The sequence below is a fragment of the Lissotriton vulgaris genome, unplaced genomic scaffold, assembly GCF_964263255.1.
Source record: "Lissotriton vulgaris unplaced genomic scaffold, aLisVul1.2 SCAFFOLD_1206, whole genome shotgun sequence".
Taxonomy (NCBI): domain Eukaryota; kingdom Metazoa; phylum Chordata; class Amphibia; order Caudata; family Salamandridae; genus Lissotriton; species Lissotriton vulgaris.
In genome coordinates, this window is record NW_028246660.1 from 346,636 (window position 1) to 359,289 (window position 12,654).

General features: G+C 47.1%; 1 protein-coding gene across 1 annotated transcript in view; it reads left to right on the top strand.

Annotated features, from left to right (window-relative positions):
* The window catches only part of VWA5B2 (von Willebrand factor A domain containing 5B2), a 275,105-nt gene extending 262,811 nt beyond the window's left edge, over positions 1-12,294 (top strand). Inside the window, exon 23 of the transcript XR_015304972.1 lies at positions 12,114-12,294. The gene's annotated coding sequence lies outside the window, so the exon portion shown is untranslated. The remainder of the gene's footprint in view (positions 1-12,113) is intronic.
* Positions 12,295-12,654: the final 360 nt, after the last annotated feature.

Here is a 12,654-nt window from a genome sequence, read left to right on the forward strand (position 1 = left end):
TCAGCTTAGGGAGTTGTTCCCGACAGCTGCAGACAGGCTCAGCTCATGCCAGAGCTCCATCTCACATAAAACCACGCACTCTGCCTCCATGATTGAATAGGCCTTCCATAGGAGTGGCTTACAGGCTATATATGTGTCCAGATATAGGTTTAGATATAGGTATACTATATCTAAGCAAGGGGTGATTACACCCACTTGCCCCAGCTGAGTGATCAGCCAGTTGTGTCAATTTAAGAACCAGCCAGGGGTGGCAAAAGCTATGCTTCAGCCCCTGGTAGGCCTTGGTGGCACCTATGCCCTGGGCACCTATAGTGCATGGTACAGGGGCTGACAAGGAGTCCATTTCCAATTGTGGTATGTACCTATAGCACATGTATTATAAATTTAGAGAGAGAACAGCAGGCTGGGGGTCTGATTAGCAGGCCCACAGCCTCAGTAAGTCGAAAACCAGTGAAGCAAAAAGCAAAAATTGGGGTGACCATAGGATAGCAGACCCTACTCTCCTACACAACCCCCCCCAAACGCAGGGACATTAAACTTAACCTTGACCCGATAAGTCTTCATGTTCTAAGTGGAAGTACCTGGAGAGACCATCTGCATTACCATGGTCAGTCCCTGGGCGGTGCTCCACTGTAAAGTCCATCCCCTGTAGGGAAATGGACCACCTGAGCAGTTTGGGATTTTCACCCTTCATCTGATTTAGCCACAAGAGGGGCTTATGGTCTGTCTGAATTAGGAAGTGAGTACCAAACAAGTATGGCCTCAACTTCTTCAGGGCCCAAACCACAGCAAAGGCCTCCCTCTCAATAGCTGACCAACGTTTCTCCCTGGGGGTCAGCCTTCTGCGAATAAAAGCAATGGGCTGGTCTTGACCATCTTGATTAAGTTGTGAAAGCACAGCTCCCACCCCCAACTCAGAAGCATCTGTCTGTACAATTAACTGTTTGGAGTAGTCAGGACTCTTCAGGATAGGTGCAGAGCACATGGCCTTCTTCAGGTCATCAAATGCCTTTTGACAGCTAACTGTCCACTGAACCTTTTTGGGCATCTTCTTGGATGTCAAGTCATTCAATGGTGTCACAATGGACCCATTGTTCTTTACAAATTTTCTGTAATACCCAGTCAGGCCCAAGAAGGCTCTGACTTGTGTCTGGGTAGTTGGAGGAGCCCAGTCCTGTATGGTCTGGATCTTGCTCTCCAGTGGTTGAACTTGACCCCCACCTACTAGGTGGCCCAAGTACACAACCTTGCTCTGCCCTATCTGGCACTTGGTAGCCTTGATAGTCAGGCCTGCCTTTTGCAGGGCCTCCAGAACCTTCTTCAGGTGGATCAGGTGATCCTCCCAGGTGGAGCTAAAGACAGCAATATCATCTAGATATGCTGCACAAAAGTCAACCAACCCAGCAAGGACTTGATTCACCAACCTTTGGAAGGTGGCAGGTGCATTCTTCAAACCAAAGGGCATTACCACAAATTGATAATGTCCACTAGGGGTAGAGAATGCTGTTTTGGCTTTTGACTCCTCAGCTAGTCTGATTTGCCAGTAGCCAGCTGTCAAATCAAATGTGCTCAGAAACTTGGCAGAAGCCAATTTATCAATGAGCTCATCTGCTCTTGGAATGGGATGGGCATCTGTCCTAGTGACAGCATTGAGACCTCTGTAGTCCACACAAAACCTCATTTCTCTCTTCCCATCTTTGGTATGAGGTTTTGGCACAAGGACCACTGGGCTAGCCCATGGGCTCTGTGATGGCTCAATCACTCCAAGCTCCAACATCTTTTGCACCTCAGCCTTTATACAATCCCTGACATGGTCAGGTTGCCTGTAGATCTTATTCTTCACAGGCAGACTGTCACCAGTGACCACCTCATGGGTGCACCAATTAGTCTGGCTGGGTGTGAGTGAAAACATATGTCTGTGGGCCTGCAACACCTGTCTGCAGTCCACCTGTTGCTGCTCAGTGAGGCTGCCTGCCAAGGCTACTCCATCAACTGAACCATCATCAGGGTTCTGGGAAAGCAGGTCTGGGAGAGGGTCACTCTCTTCCTCCTGTTCCCCATCTGTGGCCATGAGGAGACTCATGTCCTCCCTGTCAACAAACGCTTTCAAACGGTTTACATGGAGCACCCTGTGGGGGCTCCTAGGGGTGCCAAAGTCAACCACATAGGTGACTTCTCCCTTTTTCTCAATGATAGGGTAGGGTCCAGTCCATTTGTCCTGGAGAGCTGCTGGCCCCACTGGGTCAACACCCACACCTTCTGCCCTGGCTGGAACTCAACCAGAACAGCCTTTTGGTCATGCCAAGCTTTCTGTAATTCTTGACTGGCCTCAAGGTTTTTGGATGCTCTCTCCATGTATTCAGCCATCCTGGAGCGGAGACCAAGTACATAGTCCACAATGTCTAGCTTAGGCTTTTTGAGAGGTAACTCCCATCCTTCCTTCACCAAACTCAATGGACCCCTCACAGGGTGGCCAAACAAAAGTTCAAAAGGGCTGTAGCCAACCCCCTTCTGTGGGACCTCTCTGTAAGCAAAGAGCAAGCAGGGTAAAAGGATGTCTCATTTCCGCCTGAGCTTCTCTGGTAAACCTTTTATCATTCCCTTCAGGGTCTTGTTGAACCTTTCAACAAGCCCATTGCACTGTGGATGGTAGGGTGTGGTAAACTTATAGTTTACTCCACACTCTTTCCACATTGCTTTTAAGTATCCAGACATAAAGTTGGTACCTCTGTCTGAAAGAACCTCCTTTGGAAAGCCCACTCTTGAGAAAACTGCAATGAGGGCTCTTGCCACCACAGGAGCTGTGGTGGTCCTCAGGGGAATTGCCTCTGGGTACCTGGTGGCATGATCCACTACCACCAGTATAAATCTGTGCCCAGATGCTGTTTGAGGATCCATGGGACCCACAATGTCTATTCCAACTCTTTCAAAGGGTACCCCCACCACAGGTAGTGGTATCAGGGGGGCCTTTGTTGTGCCACCTGACTTACCACTGGCTTGGCAAGTGACACAGGAGCGACAAAACTCCTTGACATTTTCTGACATGTGAGGCCAGTGAAAGTGTGGAACAAGCCTGTCCCAAGTCTTATTCTGGCCTAAGTGTCCTGCAAGGGGAATATCATGGGCCAAGGTAAGAAGGAAACCCCTAAACTTCAAAGGTATAACCAACCTCCTGGTTGTGCCAGGCTTGGGGTCTCTAGCCTCTGAATAAAGGAGTCCTTCATCCCAATAAACTCTATGGGTACCTTGAGCATTCCCTGCAGCCTCAGCAGCAGCTTGCTGTCTGAGGGGTTCAAGTGAAGGGCAATCTAATTGGGCCTGCCCCAGGTCTGCCCTTGAGGGTCCCCCTGTCCCCAGAAACTCAACCTGGTCAGGCTCAAGCTCCTCTGAGACAGTCTCCTCTTGGACTGCAGAATCAGTTTCCTGTGAAACTGGATCCTCAACCTGGGGCAAGTGGGAAGGCACAGCCTTAACCCTCTTGCTCCTTCTCTTGGGTTGTGGTTGGTCTATTGTTTCAAGATCCACCACTGGTTCAGGAAGGCACTTCTTAGCCTGAGACCTTGTCACTGCAAGGACATGAGCTGAAATCCCTAGCATTTCTGCATGAGTCCTGTACTCCACTTCTGACCAAACTGAGCTTTCAAGATCATTACCTAACAGACAGTCTACTGGGAGGTCTGCACTCACAACAACTTTCTTTAGGCCATCTACCCCTCCCCAGGAGAAGTTCACAACAGCCACACTATGGGAAGTAGTGGAGTTGCTTGCATTGGTCACTAGGTAACTTTCACCTAGTACAATCTGTCCAGGGTCCACAAAGTCAGGTGTCACCATAGTGACACTGGCACAAGTGTCCCTGTAGGCCTGAGCCAGTTTCTCATTGATTAAGGGAGTCTGCCTATATTTGCCCAGGTTACTGGGGCTTACTGCAGTGGTCATAGATAAGTCCACATCATATAGGAGAACTGCCTGTGTGGGGATTCTGACTAGGCCAGATTCCACCTCAGTACCCAAGGTTAACCCTACTAACCCCTTAGGTTGTGCACTACCACTGCTGACTGTACTAGGGGGTGCAGTTGCTTTAGGAGCTGCAGTGGTAGGAACTGGATTTTTCTTAGTGCATTCACTGCCCCAGTGTGAAACTGATTTGCAGGTATTACACCAAGGTTTCTTTGGGCCATCATTCTTCTTTTTCTTGTTTCCATTTTGGGAACCCCCTCCTTATTGCTAGTTTGGGGGCCTGAAGACTTCTGGTCTTTTTCTTTATCTTTCTGATTCCCACCCTTCTGGTCTGTTTTCTTCTGGTCACCTTGGTTCTGGTTTTTCTGCTTAATCCTTGTTCTGACCCATTTGTCTGCCTTCTTTCCCAATTCTTGGGGAGAGGTCAAATCAGAGTCAACAAGGTATTGATGCAACAGCTGGTTCTGACAGTTATTAAGGATCTGCTCTCTCATCATAAGATTGTACAATCCTGTATAGTCTGAAACGTTACTTCCCTGCAGCCAACCCTCCAGAGCCTTAGTGGCACAATCAACAAAATCAGTCCAGTCCTGAGTCTGTGCTTTTTGGGTGTCTCTGAACAACAACCTGTATTGCTCAGTGGTTAGGCCAAACCCTTCAATAAGAGCACTCTTCAGGACAGAGTAGTTTTTGGCATCCTCAGGTCTAACAGTGAGGAGCCTGTCCCTCCCTTTCTCAGAAAAGGAGTACCATAAAATTGCTGCCCACTGATCCTCAGGGACCTGCTGTACCATGCAGGCCCTCTCAAGAGCAGTCATCCATTTGTGGATGTCATCCCCTTCCTTGTAGGGGGGCACCATTTTTGTCAGGTTTCTATTATCATAGGCCCTGTCTTTTTCTTTAGGAACTTTGCTGCCACCAGTGGCATCTAAGCCACACAATTTTCTTTCTCTTGCTAAAGCAAGTTTAGCTTGAGCCAAGGCTACCTCTTCCCTCTCTATCTGGAGTTGGACAGCCCTCATTCTGGCCCTATGCTCTTTCCTCTGGGAGGGAGTCATCCCTCTTTGAGATTCTCTTGAGGCACTAGAAACATGAGAGTCCCTTGATTGAGATCTCACCCTCCTGTTGCCTGGGAGAATTAGGTTATGAGATCTGGAGTGGTGCTGGCCCTCTCCATTCTCATGTAGGTCTAGGTTGGCCTGGTTAAGCCTGGCAACCTGTACCTGGGTCACCCTCTGATCCTGATCTTCAGGCTCATCTACATCTGAGCTTTCCTCTTCCTCTTCCTCCTCCTCTTCTTCATCTTCAGGAAGATCCTCATTCTCAGGGGAGTTTATCCCCTCACCTGACTCTAAGGGAGCCTGACTCACCTTATCTAAGTCATCCTTTTCCAGGATAGCTATCAGGGAAGGAATGGTAGGGCCTCTGCCCTTTTTTAGCCTCCTTGCTGTGCACAAGGCACTCAAGCCTTTGTGGCTAAGGTTGTCATATCTGGAAGTTGCCTTGGTAGGGTCAACTGCTACAGGAGCAGAGCCTGAGGCTCCACCTGTATCAGACATGACTGCTAGTGAGGTGTAAGTGGTGCACTTACCTACACTAAGTGTTTTCCTACTGTACCTTGCTAGTGAGTTGTAGTCAGGGTGTGCTAATCCCTTTAATCTACAACTACTAAGTTCAGTAGAACTTAATATGCTAAGCTTTTGATTTTATATGTACCTAAGGTACTTGATGTGATCTTTCAATTTGATGTAAAGATTGCAATGGTAAAACAACAGCAAGCTCAAATCCGCACCGCTGCACACCAATGTGAGAAGTTGGCCTGATATGTAGTGTTTCCAATTCTGGAACCACTTGGTATCAGTCCAAACAAACCCCAAAGATGTCTGGTTGTAAGTCAACCTTGTTAGACAAGCTATCCTAGAGGTAGCATGGACTAAGCAGCCTTAAAGGCTTAACTTAAGAGGTCGTGTTAAGCGAGCTGTTTTACCACATACAATCATGTAATCAAATGAAAGGACACCACACAAGTATATATTATAAAAAAATATATGTGTTTATTTCTAAATTACTCCCCAGTACTCTTTATGAGGAAAGGGGCACAAGCGTTAAATCAAAAGCACAGTATAACATACAAAGTTGCACAATTTTGGATGAGGGCCGGTGGCCACTCAAACCATATACTAAAAAAATGGTATAAGAGATACCATTCGAACAGTGGTTAGGCCTAGGGCCTAGAGAATCGCTGGGAGCAGTCAGGACTAGCAATGCTGAAGTTGGGAGTAGCCCACGGAATTCGGGTGCAGCACGGAAAGTGCGGCTTGCACCAATGCAATGTCAATGGTGCGTAAAAGTTACACAAAGTGAGTTAAAAGATACTTCCGCTGAACCTAGAGGAACAAAACTTTAGACACAGACCCTAGAGGTGTGTACCAGTGTGGGAACACCGGCGTTGCAATGTTACCTCACCCACAGGCCGTGGGTGCACAGGGTCGAAGTGGCGTCGGGTTTTGACATGCAGGCTCCTGGTGCTTGGAGCTGTAGAAGCTGCAGGCGATGTGAAGCAGAAGTGTCCGGTGTGATCCAAGGGTGGATCGAAGTCGAAAAGTACCTGAAAGCAGAGGGGACAGAGTCTGGGTCACTTAGCAGTGACCAGGGTGGAACCAGGACGGAACCAGGCAATGTCGGGCGCAATCAGGTGGTTGTCGAGAGGCTTCTCTCTGCTGTCACGTGGGCTCTGGGGCATCTGCGACGTCCAGGAGCAGGTCACGATCTGTCCCACGTAGGCTCTCACCGTCAGCACCGTCGGCTTCAAGATTGCAGCAAACAGCACTTGGCAAAAGCAATCCACGCGGAACCGGGAGATTGCTTCTCACTCGAACCAGGAGGGTCAGAGTGGGGGCTCCTTTTCACAGGAGCTGGTGCAGATCTGGAGCAACCAGAAAAGCGAGTCGTATTCAAGTTTTCGTCGGCACAGGGGCCACAAGCCAGCTGGCAAGTGACCGGGCCAACGCATCGGGCCAACACAAGCAGAAGGGCCCCACGCAGCACTCGTCGAGTGTGGAGGGGGTAGCTTTGGTGCAAGTGTGGCTCGGGGTGGGGGCTTCTCAAACCCCGGTGCACAGCTTCGAGGGTCACTCGTGGGCTGCACGGTCAGCGTCTCGTGGCCTTTTCAAGATGGCGTGCCCCACGCTTCCGGTCGCCTCCACTGGTCTCAGCTCCGTCGGCTTCAAGATTGCAGCAAACAGCACTTGGCAAAAGCAATCCACGCGGAACCAGGAGATTGCTTCTCACTCAAACCAGGAGAGTCAGAGTGGGGGCTCCTTTTCACAGGAGCTGGTGCAGATCTGGAGCAACCAGAAAAGCGAGTCGTATTCAAGTTTTCGTCGGCACAGGGGCCACAAGCCAGCTGGCAAGTGACCGGGCCAACGCATCGGGCCAACACAAGCAGAAGGGCCCCACGCAGCACTCGTCGAGTGTGGAGGGGGTAGCTTTGGTGCAAGTGTGGCTCGGGGTGGGGGCTTCTCAAACCCCGGTGCACAGCTTCGAGGGTCACTCGTGGGCTGCACGGTCAGCGTCTCGTGGCCTTTTCAAGATGGCGTGCCCCGCGCTTCCGGTCGCCTCCACTGGTCTCAGCTCTGCAGGGACTGTGGATCGGGCTGGGAGAAGGCAGGCAAGCTTGATCTCGTTGATCTCTGTCGCTCGAGTTCCGGCGGGAACTGCAACAAAGCAAGGGTCGAGGGCTGGATGGTGCCTGTTTGCACAGGGTGGTCACTCCTTGACCACAAGGGAGATGCTTCAGTCTTCTATGTTGAGTAGAATGTCGAAGGGTCCAGAATTCGTTTCTTATGTTTCTTCAGGATGATCTGAGTTGCATTGGCACTGCTCCCACTCTTATTCGAATCTGGTGGGCTGGACATCCTGCTAGGTCCCCTCCTATGGGTGGGACCCAGGAAGGGGGTGGTTACACCCCTTTCCTTTGATCCAGGCCGCGCTGGGACTGGGGCTGGAAGGCCCCAGAACCGGTTTGGCCGGATTATGCAAGGGGCAGCCTTGTGCTCCCCAGGCAGTGTCTGGTTTCTTTGAAACCTCCCTACTACAATCCACTATCTCCTGTCTGGGGTGGTTTAACACCGCCCTGCGACAGGAAACCCTTTGTCCAGGCCACCATATGCTGAGTTTCGGTCAGCAGCAGGAGGCCAGACCCGTGTCTGTGGCAGAGGCATCCATTTTGTGGATCTGAGGCTCATTTTAAATCAACCGCGTTTCAGTAAAGTAACATGTCTTATCCCTCTAGAAGGGTGGAATGCTACCCCTGTCGCCAGAACTGGCGAGGGGGTAGTATTCCAATTCGTATGACACCTTACACGACATGTTTTGATAAAGCCAAACCAAAGTTGCTATATAACCGCGAGGATTATAAGGCGCTTAAGAGTATATGGTATGGCATTATCCCGGATCAGCTTAGGGAGTTGTTCCCGACAGCTGCAGACAGGCTCAGCTCATGCCAGAGCTCCATCTCACATAAAACCACGCACTCTGCCTCCAGGATTGATGAGGCCTTCCATAGGAGTGGCTTACAGGCTATATATGTGTCCAGATATAGGTTTAGATATAGGTATACTATATCTAAGCAAGGGGTGATTACACCCACTTGCCCCAGCTGAGTGATCAGCCAGTTGTGTCAATTTAAGAACCAGCCAGGGGTGGCAAAAGCTATGCTTCAGCCCCTGGTAGGCCTTGGTGGCACCTATGCCCTGGGCACCTATAGTGCATGGTACAGGGGCTGACAAGGAGTCCATTTCCAATTGTGGTATGTACCTATAGCACATGTATTATAAATTTAGAGAGAGAACAGCAGGCTGGGGGTCTGATTAGCAGGCCCACAGCCTCAGTAAGTCGAAAACCAGTGAAGCAAAAAGCAAAAATTGGGGTGACCATAGGATAGCAGACCCTACTCTCCTACAATCATATTACCATATGCACAAATCATGAGAAAGAACTGATTTTTAAACAATTGTATAAAGATTTTAGTGATGCATCTTTTATGGTTTTATGTGAAACGAAATAAAGAAATTGAATTCAATTGAATGAATCAAAATGAAATCAATCAGATAAAATCATATTACCATATGCACAAATCATGAGAAAGAACTGGTGTATAATATGAAGGAAGATTTTTCATGCATTATGACTCTTAAAGAAACATAGGGTACATCAACAAATAAAACCTTGAGACATCGACCATGCAGATGTTTGAACAAGGTTGAATTCATAAAACCACCGATCAATGTATACAAAATCCACTCTCTATCCTCATGTAATCAGTCCATTGTATTTGTCAAACGACAAAAGGACAGCGATACAAGAATTAGATATTCAGACTTGTACATGCTCGATGTATCAAGGTTTTTTTTTGTTGATGTACCCCATGTTTTTTTAAGAGTCATGATACATCAAAAAATCTTCCTTCATATTATACACTTGTTCCTTCTCATGATTTGTGCATATGGCAATATTATTTTATCTGATTGATTTCATTTTGATTAATACAATTCAATATCTTTATTTCGGTTCACATAAAACCATAAAAGATGCATCACTAAAATCTTTATACAATTGTTTAAAAATCAATGTGCAAATATGGCAACTTCACATGTATTGGATGATACTTCATCGGGTTTAGGCCAATTGTTCAAAGGAGTAAATTCCATTTCTTAAGTGCAGTACTCGACAATATAAAACATATAAATAATTAAAACTAGACATAATAGAAATTTGAAATTCATTTTCATTATCATTTCACCCCTTTGCCGCAGGGCTAATTCTGGCGTGACGTGGGGGAAGGGGGGGGGGGGGGCGCGCGCGGCGCCGCAATGCTTGTGACGAGCTCAGCTCATCATGAGGCACAGCGGCATTGTGCTCATGACAACCTGAGCTCGTCATGACCACACCCTTTTTCATGGAACACTCAGCACAGCAGGGGAATTATCCACGCGTAGGAGCGCCACGCGGTCATTATGAGCTCAGCTCGTAGTGAGCACAGCACCGCTGTGCCTCATGACGAGCTGAGCTCGTCATGAGCACTGAAGGTGTTAAACAGGTATCCATAACTCCATGCGGCATTATATGTAGCTCTGAATAATATTCTCTAGTGTTTAGCACAGGTTACATACTTTAAATCAATCAATTGGTGCTCAGCCTTGTATTGTATTGTATTGTATTGTAATTGCATTTATATAGCGCTTACTACCCCTGAAGAGGCGTCAAAGCGCTTTTTCGGCGGGTAGCACGCTACTCCGGGACCCATAGAGGATTAGTGTTGAATTAGTGTAGTGAAGCATGCAAGTACGTTTTAAGTGGTGGATAGGTTAGTAAGTTATTTGGATATGGAATGATAGCAGAAGATAGAGGAGGACAAAGGTTTGTATTTATTTATCGCTTGTTGACGCACGCTATTCAGGAAGCCCATAAAGGATTAGTGGTGAATTAATATGGTGAAATATGAGGTAATTTCAGTGGTGGATATTAGTCAGTTATTTGGAGTGAGAAGGATAGCGGAGGGATAGAAGGGGAAGAAAGATTTGCATTCATATAGCACTTGTTACCCCTGATGGGTGTTGACGCGCTTTTCTGGAGAGTAGCACGCCACTCCGGAACCCATAAAGGATTAGTGTTGAATATGAGTATAGTATAAATATGAAGTAATTTGAGTAGTATGTTATTCAGTTATTTGGGCTGTATATTAGTATAGCTGAATATGGAATATGGAATTTGAGAAGTGAACATGTTAGTCTGTAAGTTAGTCTGGACTTCTGCAGGTAAAGGCTTCACTAACTCGAAATCTAACAATACTATTTGAATAAAGCTTGACTCCCCTGCTGGACAAAAAACGAAGTGCACAGGCCACAGTAAATATAGTTTAAACAGCTCACAGAAGCACCCTCTGATGTAGAAAATCCCTGTTGCGGGGGGGGCAGGGGGGCTGGCCTCACTGGCTTGTGAACACAAAATGGTGACTGGGGGTGCACTGTTTTAGCACACATGTCTAAGCACAGAGCAAAGGAGAGATTTGGAGGGAAAACAGATTTGTCACCAAGGAATGAGAGGGACAAACTACAGAGGTAGGACTGCAAATCCCACAATTCAATACACTAAATGGAGGCAATCATGGGCAGGGAAAACCACAAATTTAAAACACAAGCACCAAGTGTGGCTCACCGGTTAGAGGAGGCAGTCCCTGATGCAGAGGTCAGACCTGGGACCAGGGTTCAATCCCCGACGCAGCAGGGCCTTGAGCTCAAAATGTCCACGGACTTGATAATTCTCGCCTTGGTGCCTGCTCGAATCGTGGGTTCACACTCTGCAACTCTGGGCAATAGCTTGCTTAATCTCCACTACGGCCCCACCGCGATGGGATGCCTGGTCTTCACCTTGGGGATGCCCAGTAGGGGTAATCTCACAGGGAAAGGCCAGGACGGGTTCCCAAAGCAAGCGCCTTGAGACCTTACGGTGAAAGGCGCTATATAAGAATGTATGATTTACGATTTATTAACCTACGGTGCATAGAATAAAATCATTAACATGATACCACATGATCTTTGGGTTTGTTTGCCCTTATAAGACTTACGTTAAACAAGAATCTACTCACACAGATTTTTTTTTGTTGAGGTATCTGTTTTCAATATTCGTCCTGCTTCTATGCAATGTCTGGTATTCATATTACGACCAATGGGCTTAATCCATTTGTTCCTCGGTTTGGCATACGCCGGGCAGGAGAATAATATATGTAAATCAGTTTCCTTGGACATGTTTTGGCATAGTTCACAACATTCGTTACTGTTACCATCTTGATTTGTAACCGAATTTACTGTATTCATATTTGTTCGTAGCACTCCATATCTAAACTTCATGTAAAATGATTTGGCCAATTGTGGACGAACTTCATCTAAGAAGGACTCGAAGCTGGCTACCTCCTTAAACAGAAAGAACTTGATTGTTAGTGAACCATTGTCCCTAGCGTAAAACACATTGTTTTGGATGTAAGCCCAGAATCTTGATTTAAGCAATGCCCTAGAAAGGGATGTTAGCTGTGTCGGGAACTCCCAGAAAGGGTACAGGCCCAGTTTCTCTAACCAGGAAGAGACATGTTTAAGCCACTGAATGTTTTTGCTCTGGTCAAAACTTAGGATTGCCTCTAGACCTTCTTTATAGTGGATCAATTCTGAGGTAGACCAAACCCGGACCAAGTATAATAAAGGTCTTAAATTCTGTGGTGGTCTGTTAGTTTAATATTTAGATCCATGACAATTGGAATTAAAGGTGTGCATACAGGCAGGCTTAATAGTCTTCTAAAAAATGTGTTCTCTTCTGGTTCAAAGCTCTTTTTGCAACTGGGCCCCCATATTTCTGCCCCATAAAGAGAAGCTGATTGAGCTCTATGTTTAAAACCCTCTAGGGTGGGAAACACTGCCTTTGAGATGTTGCTTCCATGTTTCTTTATTATTGGCAATGTGTTCTGGAGCAAGGTAATCTTGCTTTTTTCTAGTTGTGGTTTCCAGGACAACTTTGTGTCCAGGGTTATGCCCAAATAATTTAAATATTGAAAATATTCTAATTTTTGGTTGTTGATTAGATTCTTTCAAATTGTCTCCCCTCCGGGTACAAACACTTCAGTTTGTTCATTGTAATTTTGTG